A 17873-nucleotide genomic window follows, 5' to 3' on the forward strand; every position below is an offset into this window, starting at 1 on the left:
CCTTTTGATTTTATTGTCACTGTCATGGACTTGGGGCAGGAACAGAGGAAGGAGCGAGTGTTTGAGCTGCTGTGTCCAAGCAGAAGTCCCGTGTACCTGGGAAGTGACTCCTTACATGTGGAGCACGGGGCGAGCTCGCCAAAGCGCAGGTGTGTGGACGCAGCCCACGTGTCCCCCGTAACGTCCGTGTGCTCGGCGAGTGGGATGGCATCTGTCCCTGTACCACAGCACGAAGTTCAGGGAGTGACCCTGTGTGTGCCTCTTTTCTTGCAGAGAACCCAGGGCGTTGGGCTCTCAGGACAGGAGCTGACGTCCCAGCAGCATCGTGGGCTCATGTCATCAGGGCCGGGGAAGACTTTGTGGGAAGGAGCGCTGCAGAGAGGTAAGGACCCCTCCGTGGGGACAGCACAGGCTCTGCCTCGTTTCCGAGTGAGCACACCCTGGACGGATCACTGGACGGATCACTCGGGGTTCGCATTGCCATCGGCTCGCGTTTTCAGTCTCAAGTCACAATGTTTCCCTCCTCGTGTGCATTTCCAAGGGTCTGTTATTGTCTGATACGAAACTCATCATTGCTTCAAGTTGATGCTCTGCTCTGCCTAAAATTCAACAACACCTCCCTCCTTCCTGCTCCTTCTTGTTGTTTCAACTCATATTTTGACCTTAATACCTTGTCTTATCAATTTTTAAATAATAAAACAACCCAAGTGGGAATCTTCCTAATTACTTTCTTAAACTTTTATGGGTAACGTGCATGAATTTAGCAAAGCCCCAGGGGTGAATGGGCTGTGTCCTGTGATGGGCATAATTAATGCCAGAGTCCATAAAACAGTCGTGTCGTGTGCCTCGTAAAACTTGGAGGAGGCATAAAATCCCTCTCGTGCTGTTGGTTGTCATGGTTACTGTTTGGGGAATGCTTTATTATCAATTCCCAGCCCCTCCGTTTCTTACCAGGATAATAATCCGTAGATCCGTGGCTCTCCGCGTGTCCCTGGTGTGTGTCCCGTTCTCACCCCATTAAGTGGCTGGCCCCAGCGTGGGAGCCGGATGCACGGATGCTGGGGGGTGGCTGGCCACGTGGCCTTGGGGACTTGGGGGGGACGACTAGACAGGTGGACGACAGCGCTCGGGGAGCCAGTGTCCCAGGTGAGGGGTGACTCCGCTGAGCGACAGAGGGAAGGGAGGACCGCGCGGAGTCTGAGGCAAGAGGTGGCGATGGCGCTGGGGAGGGTGAAGGGTGCTTTGTGCCCCAGGACACCGAGGGCCCTCAGGGACCCCGGGCGGGGTGTGGGGAGCCCGAGGCCACGCTGCCCTGTTCTCGCTGTCGGAGCATCCCTGTGAGGGGCAGCCCCCAGGGCAGGGAAGGGGCAAAGCAGGGCTGGGTGACCATCTGGGGATGACAGATCCCTCCGATTTCCACTCTGGGCACCGTGGGTGCCTCCTGGCCTGCGCGCCTCCTCTGTGCCTTCTGCCCCCGCCTCCCTCTCCTCTAAGGGCTGTGCTTCCGCCCTGGCTGACCTCTGCCCAGTGTCCCTCGGGGGCCCCGGCTCGAGCACCGCCCCACTTCACGACCAGCCCCCAATCTGCACACGCCCTGCTCCCCAAACTCAGACTCAAAGCAGGGCTGCTGTCATTTGGGGACCTGTGTCCTCTCTGGCACCCAGACCACTGTGCCTCAGGCTGATCCCGTTGTGTGACGGGGGCTGCCAGCTGTGGGTCCCTCGGCGAGGACCTCCGTGAGCCTGGTCCCCCCGTCGCGCACCCTCTGCTCCTCCTGGCTGCCATGTGGCCAAGGGGCTCGGATTTCTTACCTTTTTTCTTTATCATCTGTGCTCTCCTGGTTGTGCTGAGGCTTTGTGCATGTGATCCGTAGGCAAAACCACGGGACATCTTTAAAAAAGCCTAGTGGAAAGGGGACTTTGTCACGGAAGACCAGGCTTCAGGAAGGAAGCCCATTTATAAATCTCTGGTTATGGGGCCGGACCTCAGGGCCAACTCCCAGGGTGCACATGCACATTGACTTGGTCCCAGGGGAGCCACAGGCCTGCTGGTGCCAGTGCTGTGGTCCCGGTGGGCATCCTCGCCTACATCAGTGACCTTCTGCCCAGAGCTGGGGGCTGCTGCTTGGCCGTGGCCATGTGGGAAGGAAGGTGCAGGGTAGGTGGCTTCGCAGATCAGGGTTTGGATCCTGCCTCCAGCCCTTAGCAACACGGAGAACCTTGGGGCTGTCCCACTGCCTCTCTGAGCCTCAGGTCACCTGACAAATGGAGATCACCATGCGCAGTGATCAGCGATTAACAGGGTGACGCGTGGCCCGGTGCCTGACGCATGGCCGGCTCCCAGTACTGCTGCCATAGTTGTTGTCGGTTGTGACAGTGGAATTGCCCCGTAGCTGTGAACTTGACTTTGCTCTGTGGGTTTGGGCGACCCCAACTCTGACGTGTCCTCAGTGTTGCGGAGCAGGAGAGCTGAGGAAGGACGTGTCATCGCCGTCCTCCCCCGAGGTGTCAGGGCAGGTTAAAGAGACAGGGTTTGGGAAGCTTCAAGGTCTCCGACATAAAACGTCCCCGTGGAAGGCAAACGCTCCCCATAGTTGCTGGTTCTCAGACGGGAGGTGCAGCCCGGAGCCTTCTCCAGAGCAACGCCCGTGGCCTAGCAGCTGGCACGGCCGCAGGGGGTCAGTGAGAGGCGAGCACTCCTGCGCCCGGCTCGCAGAGGCACAGCTGCTTGCGCCCTGCTCGCAGAGGCACAGCTGCTTCCCACGGTGCCGGGCCAGGTCTGGGACCGGAGGGACTCTGCGTCCAAGAAGCCTGTCAGCCAGAGCCGCTGGGAGAAGGGACGAGAAGGGGAAGCTGCCCAGGTGGTGGCCTCGGGGCTCTAGCTGGGAACTCCGGAGACAGCACGGACACCCCCGGTGTGTGCCAGGCACAGCCAGACCTTGGGCACTCGTGCCTGAGTGTTGGGCACCGTCCCTTTATCCAGAGCACATGGTCCCCGGGGTCGGCGGCCCGTCTCGGTCCTTCTGATCAGTCCTGCTGTGTGTGGTCCTGTCCTCTCCCCTCACCGCAGAGCGGAGGGACACAGAGCCGGGACAACGCACAGCAGAGCTGCCTTGCTCGGTTTTTCAAGGCGGGTTTTTGGGTCCCGGGGTATTCGCACGGACTAGTGCAGTGCTGATAAGTACGTTCGACCTGAGAACGTTACCTGGAGGCGTTGCACATCTGACGGTGCCACAACCGAACGTCTGTGTCCGCCGTGCTCCTGTGTGGGAGTCCGAGTTCCCCAGGTGGGGGTGTTGGGAGGCGGGGTGTCGGGGGTGATCGGGTCAGGAGGCAGGGCGCCCTCGTGATGGCGTGAATGCCTTACGAAGAGAGCTCCCTCGGCTTCTCGGCCACTCGAGGCTACAGGGGAAGGTGGTCACCAGCGACCCAGAAAAGGACCCTCAGAACCTGACCGTGCTGGCTCCTGGCTCTTGGCTTTCCAGCCTCCGGAAGTGTCAGCAGGAAATGTCTGTTGGCTATGACCCCCCGTCTGGGGTCGTGTGTCGTAGTTGTCAGACCTGAGACGGACAGTGATTTCAGCGTCACGGTAAGGAGAGTTGTGTGTGGTTTTTAAGCCCTGTGCTTGGAGTGTTACGGAGATTATCTGTAATCCTGTAACGATCATGAGGTAGGCGACGTTCTTCCCAGCGGATAAGGAAACAGAGACCCTTCAAGATGGCTCCATGCACGGCAGGTAAGGGGCCAAAAGCTGCTCATCATCTTGACCCTGACAGCGCGCCGGAGATCACACCCGACAAAGGTCCCCAGGTCTGCGAGCCTGAGCACCTGCTGACCAAGCTGTCCCGACCGTTAGCTGCCAGGCACGCGCAGCCACTTAGATCAGGACAGGTTCTCCGGACAGACAGACTCAGTGGAACATACCGTCTCTCTGGAGATGTAGACAGAAGGCAGAGAGTTATGATGGGGATTTGCCTCCCATGGTGATGGAGGCTGCGACGTCTCTGGCTCCGCCGTCTGCGAGCTGGTGGGGGACTCGGTCCGAGCTGCGAGGCTGAGACCCAGCAGCACCGAGCTCCCAGGGCAGGAGAGGAGGGACATCCAGCTCAAGAAGAGGGAGTGAATTCATCCTTCTGCTGCCTTTCTCGTCTGTTTGGGCCCTCCCCGGGCTGTGTGACGCAGCCCACGTGGACGCGGGCAGGCCGCTCGGCTCCGTGACTGACGTCAGTGCTGATCTCAGGCAGAAACACGCTCACAGAGGCGTCCCGACGCGCCCAGAAGGAATGCTTGACCGGCAGTCCGGGCATCCCGGAGCCCAGTCAGCTTGTGTGTGATAACAATCACACCATTCAAACTTAAATTAATAAAATTGAGTAAAATATAAAAATCCAGTTCCTCAGTCACACCGGACGCTTCTTGTGTGATTAAAAGCAGCGCGTGACGAGCAGCATCATGATGCGGAGGTAGAAGTTCCCGCTGCGGTGGAAGGTTCTACCAGGCAGCACCAGACGCATTTATGTCCTTATCTTAAGTGAGTCTGTGGGTTTTTAAAGACCCCTTCATTCTTAGAGATGGAAGTTCTTTAAAAGAAGTTGGCTGAGGATGTCTCGGGTGTGGACTGGGCCAGCTCTCTGTGGCCGACTCTTCCGGAGGCCTCTGCCCTGCCGGACTGTGTCTGTTACTCTGTGTTTTTCCCACGGGCCCACGGGGTCCGGCCGCACACCGTCCGTTTGCTGCCTGTGCTCCCCTTCGCATCCGGGCCTCGGGGTCAGTCCCTTGCAGACTGCAAAGGGATGTAAACTTCTGTTTAAACCTTGGTTTCATGAAGTGCATTCCAACACCAGGAAAATCAGGTTCGGTGTTTCCGTATCCGTGACGTCGGTGCATGCATGAGTTTCCCCTTCGGCCGCTGTGACACGTGCGCACGGACTTGTGGCTCGAAGCAGCATGTTTTTATTGTTCTGTAGTTCTGGACGTCGGAAGTCTGAAATCAGCTTTACTGGACTGAAACAAGGGTTGGCAGGGCCTCACGGCCCCCAGAGCCCTGGGGGAGGACGCCTTCTGGCTTCCAGAGCTGCAGTCCTCAGGGCCTGGGCCCGTGTCCCGTCCTTCGTCTTGCGCAGCAGCAGCGCGGAGCTTTGCTTCCTGCGGTCCTGTTCCCTTCAGATCTGCTCAGCCCGTGGCTCGTGAGGACCCTGGTGATGGTACTGCCGCTCCCACACCCCGCCGATGGTCACTCGTCTAAAGGGTTTAATGCAATCGCATGTCTGCAGAGCCTCTCCTGCCTCACGGTGAAGCATTCACAGGTTCTGGAGAATATGACCTGGCCGTATTTGGGGACCATTATTTAAGCTGACCGCAGGCCATGAAATGAGCTCTCTGGGGGCCACTTCAGAGTGGCAGGCAGGAGCTTTCCTGCTGTCTGACAAACCACCCCAAACATCATAGCTGAGAAAACCGGTTTTTTATTTCTCATGCGTCCGCAGCTCAGTGCGGTGGTCGGCTCCCCTGGGCTGGGTTTGCCCGGTCTGGGTTGGGCTTGCTGCTGTGTCTGATCAGCTGAGAGGCTGGCGGGGCTGGAAGGGCTTGGGCCGGGACCGCCCACCCCCTGTGACCCTAGCTCACGTGCCTCTAGTTTGCCGGCCTACGCGTCCTCAGGCTGATGTGTCCTTGAGCTCCTGGTGGTCGCAGGGAAGCAAGAGCAGGCGCGGAGTCACACGAGCCCTTCGTGACCTTCCTGAGTCAAGTCTGTTACTATCCCCAAGGTCTGAGCCAGTCACGGGGCCCAGAATCAGAAGGGAGGAGACTCGAAAGTCATGGGGCCAAGGTGAGCACCCAGGGAGACGCTCACCGAGAGAGAGCCGTCCGTTCCGTCGGCCTGCCGCTCAGGACGCTGGAGTTGGGGGCGTGGCTTTGGGTGTCTTGCTGTGTGAGTGCAGGCAAGTCACCTGTCCTCTCCGGGTCTCCATTTCGTCATCAAACGGTACTAAACCCGTAAGATAGAGGTGTTGCAAGGATCGTGGGGAGTCGTGTGTTCAGAATGTGCAGCCGGGTTCTAGGAATGTGGCTCGGTCAGTGCAGCTCCTGTTCTCTCCTGAGATAGTCGTTGCAATAATAGAAATTATTGTTTGATGTGTGGTCACCGCTGGGGCTGTTTTGTGTCCCATGTCACAGCTCTCTGTCCCGTGTCCTTAGGAGGGGAGAGGGCCCGTCAGACGCTGAGCTCAGGAAGCGTCCCACCTGACAGTTCCGTGCAGGCCAACCCCAGGCAGAAGCGAAGCGGGATTTGTGCACAGATCAGGGCAGGTGGGTTTGTGCCGCCCTAAGGAGGCGGGAGTGTGGCGCGTCTTTAAATGAGATCTAATTTTGTTCTTCATGCTTCAGAGTGGAATTAGTGTGATTTTAATAGCAGATTTGTAATTGGCTCTAACTATTGTTCTTTTAAAAGTGGCTTCTTTTCATGTTGACGTGTAAAATGGAAATGCACAAAGTCGGGCTTCAGGAGTCACAGGACTTCCTTCCTTGTTCTTGTGCAAGCAGCTGCCGGTTAAAAATGGGGCAGGGGGAGGCGTTACAGCGTTGGGAGTGCCCCAGAGTTTAAAAGAGCACAACAAAACCCTTGTGAATCATGAAGGGTTTTGAGCTTTAATTTAGCATTGAATTACTCAGATGAAATATTCAAAATAAAGAGGCTTTTTGGGGGGAGGGGGAATTCTGTTGTCTCCAAACTCCAAGAAAAGTAGCATGGGTATGCAGGGGACTGACGACAGAGCCACAGCTCGGACTTTAATTTCCCCACCATGAAGTGTATTCAAAGTAGCGTCTCTGAAAGCTGGTTTTAGGTTAGTGGCACCGTGGCTGGTGTGGCTGCCGTTGCAGAAACACCCCATGCTTTGGAGTTGCCCGTGGAGTCCGTTTGCTCCAGATCCTGGCGTGTTGCTGAGCAGAAGCCTCCCCCTTCTCTTGACCTCTCTCTCCTGACCCTCAAGGGCTTCCTCAAGAAAGCCTGAAAGGACTCCTTGACAACCTTAAGTCACTTCTCTTTCTGTGACAAAGGGGCTTGATGGTTTCCAAGAGAAATTCTTAGAAATACAGATGCTTTCCCAAATCCCCCAAAGCCGTGGTTTCGCCACATCTTTACAAAGAGCGACAGGCAGTGCACTTGTGCTCGTGGTCTCAGAGATTGGGATGTTGACTCTTGGGGTCATCCCTGGAAAAAGAGGAATTCTAATGTCAAGATGGCTTATTTTTTAAAAATGACAAGTGTTGGCTTTTTTTTTTTTTAAGATTTTATTTATTTATTTGACAAAGAGAAATCACAAGTAGGCAGAGAGGCAGGCAGAGAGAGAGAGAGGGGGAAGCAGGCTCCCTGCTGAGCAGAGAGCCCGATGCGGGACTCGATCCCAGGACCCTGAGATCATGACCCGAGCCGAAGGCAGCGGCTTAACCCACTGAGCCACCCAGGTGCCCCGTGTTGGCTATTTTTTTTTTTTAAGATTTCATTTATTTATTTGACAGAGAGAGAGAGATCACAAGTAGGCAGAGAGGAAGGGAAGCAGGCTCCCCGCCGAGCAGAGAGCACCATGCGGGGCTCGATCCCAGGACCCTGGGATCACGACCTGAGCCGAGGGCAGAGGCTTTAACCCACTGAGCCACCCAGGTGCCCCCGTGTTGGCTATTTTTAATGCAGTCATTCTGGTCCTGTGAGTCTGGAAGGCTCAGCGGCTGTGAGTTCATCTCGAACGCCCACCCCTTTCACGTCGCAGCTTTACTGAGATACAATTGACACACGACACTGTGTAAATTTAAGGTGTGCCGTATTATTGATTGACACACACGTATCACAAGACGTTCGCACTTAGCTTTAGCGAATGCCTGTGCCACATCCCATAGGTACCACTCTCTTTCGTTGTGAGGGCACTACACACCTACTCTCAGCAATTTCCAAGTGGATGATACAATATTTTAAGCTGTAATCACCATGCAGCACGTGAGATCCCCAGTGCTTCTGCATCTTATGGCTGGAAGTTTCTACCAACGTTCCCCCACCGCCAGCCCCGGTAAGTACCTTCTCCTCGCTGTTTCTGTGATTTCAGCTTTTTAAGGGTCTCCATGTAAGTGACACCATATAGTATCATCTTCTTCCGTCTGATGAAAGCTGGGCTGCTTCCTCAACCTGAGCCGTGGTCTTTTCGGCTGTAAGGTGCTGGGGCGAGCAGTGCTGGCCCTACAGGTGTGTCCGGGGTGGGCTGCAGAGCGGCTGGTCTGACGGTGACGTGGGGTAGAGGGTCACTCCTGCTGCACGGCCCTCCATCATCCCGACCCCTGCTCGCGCGGAGGCTGGCCAGGTAAGCGCTTTGCGATGCTGAACCGTGTTATGTTTTTGAAGCCAGTTGCTTGATGCTGCGCCTGGTGGTTCAGTTGGTTAAGCATCTGTCCCACATCTGGTTCCGTGCTCAGCAGGGAGTCTGCTTCTCCCTCTCCCTCTGCCTGCTGCCCCCTGCCTGTGCTATCTTGCTCGCTCTCTGTCAAATAAATGAATAAAATCTTAAATAAAAAAAAGCCAGTTTCTTGATATTCTGGGTTTGTTAACGAATAATCAGTTGGGACTTGGATTTAACAGTAACTCCGCTTTAAGTGAGAGCAGAATGTGTCCGTTTTCCTAATGCTGAGTCCATTATGTCCCGGTTTGTAACAGATCTGATGTTCTGAACATATTTTATGCCGTTACACATTTTATACTTTTCTATAATTAGGAAGGTGATTGCTCTGCTGATTTAAAGCAAATGTAGCCAGAGCTGACTGCATGGTTTGATGCAGCCCCCGTGCCCTGCTTGAGCCCCCAAAGGTACCTCCTGCATGTGGGCGGGACCCGGCCTGGCACACGCGGTGTCTGGCCCCGTGCCTGTCACGCGGAAACGGCGTAATGTGTGTTTGCTGACTGGCTGACCGCGAAGCTGCCGATTGGATCCTTCAGTGTGGAGGATAAGCCCGGTGGACCATGTTGGCAAGGACGCACTTGCAGGACGGGCAGCTTCCAGGAGGGGCCACGTGGAGGGTCCTGCGCACCTGACGCTGGCGCAGGGACTGCCGAACGCACAGGAAGGGGAAGCAGGTGTGGCCAGAGGGAGGAGCAGAGCCGCACCGGAGCCCTCCTGGCAGAGAGTCCTGAGCAGCCCCGCCCATCGGAGGTGGCCCGCTCCGGGCGGACACGGCCCGGCCCTGGGTGCCGGCTTCTCCAGCAGGGCTGTCTGTGCCAGTACGCGTTTAACTGTTTGGGGGGAGAAAAACCAGCCGCGATTGTGGCTTGTGTAAATATTGCCGGAGCCGATCTCTAGCTGCCAGTGTGCCTGTCACCGACCACAGACGGGGGAAGAGATGGGTACATTCGGTTCCCCTGGGCCGGAGCGAGCTTGCTGCACTGGGCGGCTCTGCAGAGGAGGCGCGCTCCGGGGAGCCGGCAGCTGGAGCGGGGTGCTGAGCTCAGCCTCACAGCTGGGCAGGTCCTTCCAGAAGGGGAATCGGCCCATCACCACGACTAACGCAGTTTCCCCCCGTGTGTTTCGGATGCGCTTCTCCGTATGTGTGGGGGAGCAGCTACTGCACCGTCCAGATGGCCTTCTTTGTCGGGAGAGCGAGGTGGGTGGGATCAGTGACAGCATCTGGCATTGCACTTGATCTCAGGGCCATGGCGAGCTCAGTGTCTGTCTCGCTTGGTGCCCATTTGAGAAGGTTCCGGCCCTCAGCAGGCAGGGATGCTGGCTCATGGCCTGCACGGTGCATGGCCAGACCTCTGTCCCGAGCGGTCTGAGCCCTGGTCACCACGCCCTCCCCAGGACACGGGAGCTGCATTTGTCCGTTTACTAAGGCAATCCTTCTCTGTCGTGGTGGACTGTTCTCCCAGGGGTCCGCAGGAGGGGACACATTTGATCTCCTTATCAGTGAGGACATTCGATGTCAGGGCTCTCCTCCGCCCTTCCGTAGCGCTGACGTCGCTGCTTTTTCCCCGCGACCTGCCGGATGGAACCAGGTCTGCTGTTCGCAGCAACCCCGTTCCTTCCATCCGTTCACCCTCCTGACCCGTGGCCTCCTGCCGCCAACGATGGTACCTGTTCCCCAACTCCCAGTTCACCCTCCAGACCTGAAGAGTTTCCCCACACTTCAGAACAATTTGTCACACCGTCTTGAGAGCAGCTGGCAAGGAGGTTTTTCCGTTTTGGTATATGCGGATTTGACCCATTGGGTGAAACACCAGTCATGGTCACCGTCTAGACTTACACGTCCTCGGTGGCTTTTTCTTTCAAAGGAGACTTTTGGATGCTGCACTGAGTAAGAAACACGAATTTTCCCCACAAGAGCTTGTCTTTTGTATTCAGCAAAACAAAAACCCACCCACCCTCGCAGAGGACGGAAAAGTCGCACCTTCATGCAGAACCTTTGAAGAACACACTGTACTCAGGAAATCCGAATTCGAGAACACGTTCTCTGCACACAATCTGCCAGAACGTGGGGAATCTCTAAATGCAAATGTAGGGGAATCGACGGTGTTTTGAAAATGTATGATGCGGCGAGTGAGGACTGTCCGTGCGGCATCACTGGCTGAGTCCCGTGAGGAGTCCCGTTGATGAGTTGAAAGCTCAGGCTGCTGGGCCTGGTTTCCCGGTGTGGGGTCTTAGACCCCCAGGAGCCCCGGCACCCAGCCCCGGCCGTGGCTTCATGATCATGGGCTGCTCGTGATGCTGTGTGTCCGGCCGTCCTTACTCGCCGTGTCTGTCGGTCCGCTCGTGACTTCCGTGTGCCATTACCGTGCCATCTGTCCCTGAAACAGAAATTTATCGTGTGGCACAGACGGACGTATTCCCCATAGGCCCCCTTCGGTCTTCAGGAAGGAGGCCTCACGTTTTCAGATGATCTCCGTGCGGGGAGCTGGATTACAGGCATCTCAGAGACAGATTCCAGCTGCCACGGGGTCCCTGGGCCCAGCTGTTTTCCCAAATCAAAACTCTCTGCCCTTTGAGCCTTCAAGGTCTTTAGTTGATAGGAAAAGGATTTTTGGCAAACATGCCTTTTTTCTTCAAATCCTGGGGCTTTCGGTTTAATAGCTCCTTGTTTATAACTCTGTCAGCTCCTGAAAAAAGAGGTCAGTCACAGAGCCATGCAACTCCATCTTTTAGTCAATAACAAAATCCATATATATTGGGTTTTCCAGAGTCCAAAGGGAATCATTATTGCAAGAATCATTCAAAGGCATTTCTTTGCAGCATTTTCCCAGAAATGGAATGTTGGAGCTATACCTCCTGTATTGGTTTTCCGGGGCTGCTCTAGCAAGTGACCACAGACCGCGGGATTGGAGCCACAGAAATGTTTTCTCTTATAATACTGGAGGCCAGACGTCCAAAATCAAGGGTGTGCATGGCTCTGCTTGCTCCAGAGGCTGCAGTGGGCAACCTTCCTTGCCTCTTCTGCCTCTGGTGCTTCCAGGCAGCCCTCAGCATTTCTCGGTTCGTAGACCCAGCACTCTTACCTCTGCCTCTGCCTTCACGTGGCCTTCCGCCCCGTGTCTGGGCCCTCTCCTCGTCTGTCGGGTGTAAGGACGCTCGTCCTAGACATAAGGGCCACCCTAAATCCAGGGTGATCTCCTCTTGAGATCTTTAATCCTTGACATCAGCAAAGAACCTTTTTGTAAATATGGCCACATTCATGGGTTCTGGGGTGAGGACGAGGGCGTATCTTCTTGGGGCCACCACTCAACCTCAGAGACCTCGTTTGTGTTGTGATCGGAACGTATGCCGTGTGGACGGTGGAGGCCACCCACGTCCGTCCTTCGTCTGGAGCTGCTCTTCCTGCTTCTCCAGCGACTCCCTGTAATCTGGGTTTCCGAGGCTGCTGTGCCCTCTGTTCAGGCTGTCACCTCCGCCTCATCAAGAGACGCTTAATCTCCTATGCTTCTTTAATGGGCCCGTTTCCTTTTAAAAGTAGACCTTTGCCAGACTCGAAAGGAGCAGCCAGAGGAGTATGTGGCTGGCGGTGAGCACGCTGTGGTGGCCCCGACAGGTGCTGGCTCGCCTTGCGAGTACTGGAGCAGAGACCCAAGCCCAGCATCCGGCTGAGAACTGGAAATGCGGGTTTGGATACGGAGCCAAAGCTCCTTCCACAGATACTAAGCTAATATTTACCTTAAATTATAAGGGTGGGGCAGCCATGTCGAGTGTTTGCTCACGCTTGAAGCAGGGCTGGGGACCAGCCTTCTCCTTTCGGGGCGTGTTTGTTCATTGGCACTAATTTCACCATCCAAATAGAGACTGCTTTCACTGCTGCTTGAAAGGCAAACCCTGACCTGGTCGGGCCAGTCCGTGGACACCTCCAGCCAGTGTCTAAGCCCTAGGATGCACCCCATTTCCAGTCACCATGCCCTACACCTTCCATTTTGAGGCTTCCTCTGAGGCGGAGAGCCCTGGACAGAGCTGTAGGTCGTTGCGCTGTGTCTGAGCAAGCTGGTGTTGCCAGCCCACTGGGTGGACGTGGGGCGCGTGCCGTGGTTGGCTCTGCCTCGCTGAGTTGGGCTGGAGCAGTTACTCCTCCCAGGGGCTTCCCTGTAGGAAAAATACTGGCTCATAGCTCAGGGAAGTGCTCATTGTTCATTGTGCTTGGGGGGGGGGTGCGTTTTAAGCAATAATCGCATTTGTAGGAATTCATACTAGGGAATATTTATATTTAGAAATATATGCACAAGTTATATTCATTTGCCGTAATGTGGGTGTTCGTCGCAGGACGGGGGACGTAAGCTTGCGCACACGTACAGAGAAAGGTCCGCAGCTCTGCGGAGGACGGGGTGCCTCTTGAGGGACCCTCTCTGGCCCTGAGAGGCAGGGGCGGTCGGTGGCCAAGAGTCGTGAGTGTTGGTTCCATGGTCAAAGGAGCGAGACTGATACAAAGCGAAGGTCAAGGAAAGCTTTATTTCGTGCCAAGTATCGAGAATCAAACCGACCCGTCGGGGCCGTCTCTTACAGAGAGGCGACCCCTCCCTGCCTCACAGACTAATTTTTATAGAGCAAAGGCCCTGTGGTTGGGCCTGGCCACATGCAGGTGGCCAATGGGATTGTAACACACAGAGAAAGCTGCACAGTCATGCTAGGTCACACACGGGGCGGGGGGGCAATTGAATTACAATTTACCCTATAGTAGATATTTGAACGAGCCTAGCCCCTTGGTCAGAATTGGTGCCCAAAAGGCAGGACCCACACTCCTTGGTAGCGAGGGAGACAGTGTGTGCCCCACTGATTGGATGTCTCCACCTGGCCTGACCCGCCCTTGTATTTGGGCTTTGTTACCTGGGACTGGTTTCCCTGAGGGGGGTGGGCAGGGTCAGTTTAAGTTTTACTGCATAAACAACAAAATCCCTGTTTAACCTGATGGAGCTGCTCTGGCTAAATAGGCCCTTACAGTGAGCACCTGCCCTCACACCTGAGCACTGGCACCGGCTGCTCGTGGTGGCCCCGGGATGAATTACTGGGTGCTCTGGGCCCCACGTCGTCCTCCATGAGGTGGGAGGCCCCACAGCTGGCCTCTTGGGGTGGCAGGGGCTCAGAGGAGACCAGGGAGTCCCTTCGGGGGAGAACCCGGGACGTGCCCTTAAGTGAACAAAATGTGGGGAGGCCACGGACTCTCAGTTCTGTGCTGCACGTGCTTCCAGTGGCGCTGGTGCTCGACACGTTTGTGGGAAGAACTTGGGATTTCGGGTGATGTTACGAAATCTCTCGTGGGAGCGCGGCTGGTGGGCCGCTCCGCTTCAGACTCTCCTTCACCGACAGCAAGTAGCCCCTGGGCGCACCGTGGCCGTGGAGAGCCAGCCGGGCAGTGAGTCACAGACAGGACGCCTCCTGGAGGCAGGCCCGTCCTTGTCCCTCCATCCCCAAGGTGGGGAGAGCCAGAGAGGGGCACAGCTGCCTTGTGCTGGGGTCTGGCCTGGTGTCCAGGCCTGGGGGCCCCCGGAGGACGTCCTGCTGGGGGCTGGTCTCTGAAGGAGCAGCGGGGGACCCCAGAGGAAAGGGGGCAGCAGGTCGGAAGGCCTGGGAGCTGGCAGGGGAGCAGGTCGCAGGGGAATCCTCTGCGGAACCCAAGAGCCTTGTAGACAACAACCGGCCAGATAGGGGCTCTGGATGTGCGGAGGAGTGATTGAATGGGGCTCTAGAAACATCCCCCAGCTGCCGCGGAGTGGGCTGGTTGGGCTCCCCGCTGCGGGGACATCCTGGAGGGGGGGCTGAGGGGGGGGTTGGAGGAGGGGGTGATTGCCTTGAAAGTCAATCTAATTTAAATTCAGAGAATCTCCCAGTTTGACCTCATTAAGAAGGAGTGCAGTTCAACATGGGAGAGCTTGCTAAATAACACGCGAATTGCTGGGAACTCAGGCAGCCCGGATTAAAACCTTTCAAAAGCAAATAAATACCCAGTGCGACAGTGTACTTCCTAGCTCCCCTATGCAGGGCTGGACCTGGGGGTGGGGGGGTGGGGCCGGGGCCAGGGAGGGGGGGGCGAGGTGGGGGGACTGTGCTCTGCTAGGCCAGCTAGGCCGCTAGGCTGTGCACCCCTCCCTGCCCTGTTCCCTGGGACATCGGGCAGGCTCAGCCGCCCAGGTCTGAGACAAAGGCCGGCCGCCTTCCCAGTCCGGCCGGGGAGCTGGCTGGATTCGGAGGAATGGACAGCAGAGGGAGCGGGCCTGGCTCCTCTGAAGGCTGGGCCTGAGGCCGTGCTCCACCAGGGTTCCCGCCTGAGGCTTGGGGATGCCTGACAGGCAGCAGCTCTCACTGTGAGAGCCACAGGCCGAGGCCACTGGCGACCCCACCATCTGTCCGCCGGGGATGGACAGCTGCCCGAAGCCAGGCTCTGGCAGGGCCACCTGCCTGGGACATGCCCTCAGTGACCACTGATCAGCGACGGGCAGCAGAGGCCGTGAGGTCATCGCCTCCGGCCCTTCAGCCACCTCTGAAGAGAGACCCTGACAGGGTGCCTGGCCGAGCTTCCCGCGTGGCCGCGTCCGCGTGAGGCTTTTAGAGTGATGGACGGAAGTGGGCTGTGTCGCGTGTTGCACCCCTGGCTGTCAGCCTCGTGGGCCCAGGTGCTCGGTCAGGTGCCCCAGTTTCTCTGCAGGGGACAGCCGAGGCTCTGTGCCCGGCCGGGCCGGTCGAACCAGGGCAGGAAGCAGCTTCTGTGGGGATGTCCTCCACAGGAGGGACGAACAAGGCCCCTGGGCCTCCGACAGCACCTGCTCAGCAGGACCTCAGAAAGCTCCAGGACCCAAGCTGTTGACCACTCACCGATGCCTACGGAAGTGGGCTCTTTTCCACTGGGCTCTTTGCCCAGTGCCCTGGGCGTGACCTCGGCTCATTCTGGAACCCAGGAGCATGGTCGATTCATGGGTGAACCCGGGAGCATGGTCGATTCATGGGTCTGTTGAGCACCAGGGAGGGCGACGGGTGGCTCACACGGGGCCTGGAGGGGCTGGAAACCCAACCACCACAGCAAAGGACCAGTGTGGGAGAACGAGGATGGGGCTCTGCGTGGCCGCGGGTGGCCTCTCTGCCGCGGTGTAAGCACCGTGTGTCTCAGGTCGCGGATGCCCGATTCCAGCCAGTCCTGGCAGTCACCGCCTCTGGAGAGTCCCGGGGGCCGGACTGCTGGGACAGTCGCGGGATCGGGGTTCCCGTTCACACTCGCAGCTCTGGGCAGAGAGGGCCTCCGCCTTCTTGTTCTCATTTCCCTGGACAGACCAAGGAGCTGAGTCTCCGCGGCCATGGTCAACCTGTCCCGCGAGCTGGGCCGAAGGAGCCGACACTGGGCGCCACGACCGGAGAAGCGGGCTGTGCAGGGGCGTTCCAGGCCTGGGGCTGGAGGCCCTGGGCCTTGTGTAGGGGGGGTTGGAATGGGAGCGGGGCAGAGGCAGAGGCAGAGGCAGTCTACGCATCGTCCCCACCATGTCACCTCTGTCTGGGTATTTTAAATCTGTCTTTCCTGGTACCTCTTCTTTTTCCTTAAATCGTTACATTTTCATTTCTGAAATTTCTGAATAATTTACAGCATGGTGTGGCTTGCAACTCAAATTGCCAAAAAAGAGAAAAAAAAAAAAAAAAAAGAAAGAAAAGAAGTCCTGGGCAGAAAAGGGGATTTGTTGGCTCGTGTAAATGGACCTGCAGAGTGAGAATGTTGTTTTCCTGTCATTGGGGAACGTGATGCTGTCCTGCCGTGGCGACTGGTGGCCCCACGGCTGCGGTTTTGGGTGCGGAAGATTCTCCCCCTGCGCAGCCCTCCGTCCCAGCTGTGCCGCTGAGGCCCTTCTCCTCCGCGGATGTCCCACAGGGAGGTCCCTGCGACAGGGGCCAGTGGAGGGGCTCACGGGGCCTTGGAGAGGACCCTCGTCCGCAGGGGAGGGCTCAGGGCATCCCCCGCACACGGGCATGGTTCACAGACGCGGCCCCGTCGCTCGGTGGGTCCCTGCCGCCGGAGGCCCAGAGCCACAGTCCCGCTGGGCGGTCTTGTGGCGTCAGTTTCTTTCGAAGACCTCCATGCCGACACACATGCTCGCACCTTCCGGACATTTAGTTCCAGTGACCGTCCTTCTGTTGAAGTGAGTCAGCCCCTGACGCGGATGCATCTCTTGAGAGGGACCAAGGGCTCTGATTCCATACAGGTATCGGGGTGTTCCCGCAGCATCTTGTAAAGACTCCTCGTGTCACGTTGCTTCTGGGCCTCCGCCGAGTCCCTTCGGGTCTCTGCTGGGCTGCACCCCTGTGTTTGCTGGTACGTCCGCCCATGTCAGCTGCCTGGACCACCGCAGCTTGGGCGTAAGTCTTGAAGTCAGGGCTGTAGTCCTACCCGTTTTCTTCTTCGCTCCGGCTGGCTTGGCGGTTTTAGGTACTTTGCATTTCCATACAAATTTTAGAACCAGCTTGTGAATTTCCTCATAAAAGCCAGCTGTGCTCTTGATTGGGATTATGTTAAATTTATAGAGAAATTTGGGGGGAATTGACATCGTAACAATACTGAGTCCTCAAAGCCAGGAGCGTGGGATGTCTCTTCATTTATTTAGGTCTGATTTAATGTTGCTTAGTCATATTTTATGGCCTCTAGCGAATAGGTATTGTGTGTGGTTATTGAATTTTTAACAAGTATTTTGTTTTTTAATTTTACTGCAAGAGGAACTCTAAAAATTTCATTTTTCAATTGTTCATGGCTAGGATATAAAATAACAAACTGTTGTTGTATTTTGAACTGTGTCCTGTGACCTTAATAGTTCTAATGGTTGTTTCATAAATTCCTTAGGATTTGCTAAGTGAACAGTGGGGCGATCCGCATGCAGGTGATATTACTGCCCCTTTTCTAATCTCTGTTCTGTTTGTTTGCTGTTTCTTGCCGTATCATAATGGTGAGGACTCCCAGTGGGACGTGGAGTGTGAGTAAGGAGAAGGCGCATCCCCACATCAGCCGTGAGCGTCAAGGGGAGCGCGCGCTCTTTTCCGACGTTCCGGATGGCTTCTGCTTAGGCTTCGGTGTGGCTCCCGTCAGCAGGTTGAAGGGTTCCTTTCTAGTCCTGGTTCGCCAAGATTTTCAACATCATGAATGGTTGTTGAATTTCGTCAAATGGTCAAGTGCTTTTTTTGGTGACTCAAAACAATCATGATTTGCTTTTGTTCTGTCACTAATACAACTTTTACTTAGCGCTTTTTGAATGTTAAGCCGCCTGTATTCCTGGGATAATTCTCACATGCTCCTGTGATGTTATCCTCTTTCTGGGTGACTGGATTATAGTTACTCCAGCTGGTTAAGGAAATTTGCATCTGTGTCCATGAGGCACATTTTTCTGGGATTTTTAGGTTATTA

The 17873-nt window shown here is 56.2% G+C and overlaps 1 long non-coding RNA gene across 1 annotated transcript in view; it reads left to right on the forward strand.

Annotated features, from left to right (window-relative positions):
- Window positions 1–17873, forward strand: part of LOC309859188 — a 366769-nt gene that overhangs the window by 58068 nt on the left and 290828 nt on the right. The window contains exon 2 of the long non-coding RNA XR_014308589.1: window positions 274–382. This is a non-coding gene — a long non-coding RNA (uncharacterized lncRNA). The remainder of the gene's footprint in view (window positions 1–273; window positions 383–17873) is intronic.

The sequence above is a fragment of the Mustela nivalis genome (genome assembly GCF_964662115.1).
Source record: "Mustela nivalis genome assembly, chromosome: 2".
In the NCBI taxonomy this organism is placed as follows: Eukaryota; Metazoa; Chordata; class Mammalia; order Carnivora; family Mustelidae; genus Mustela; species Mustela nivalis.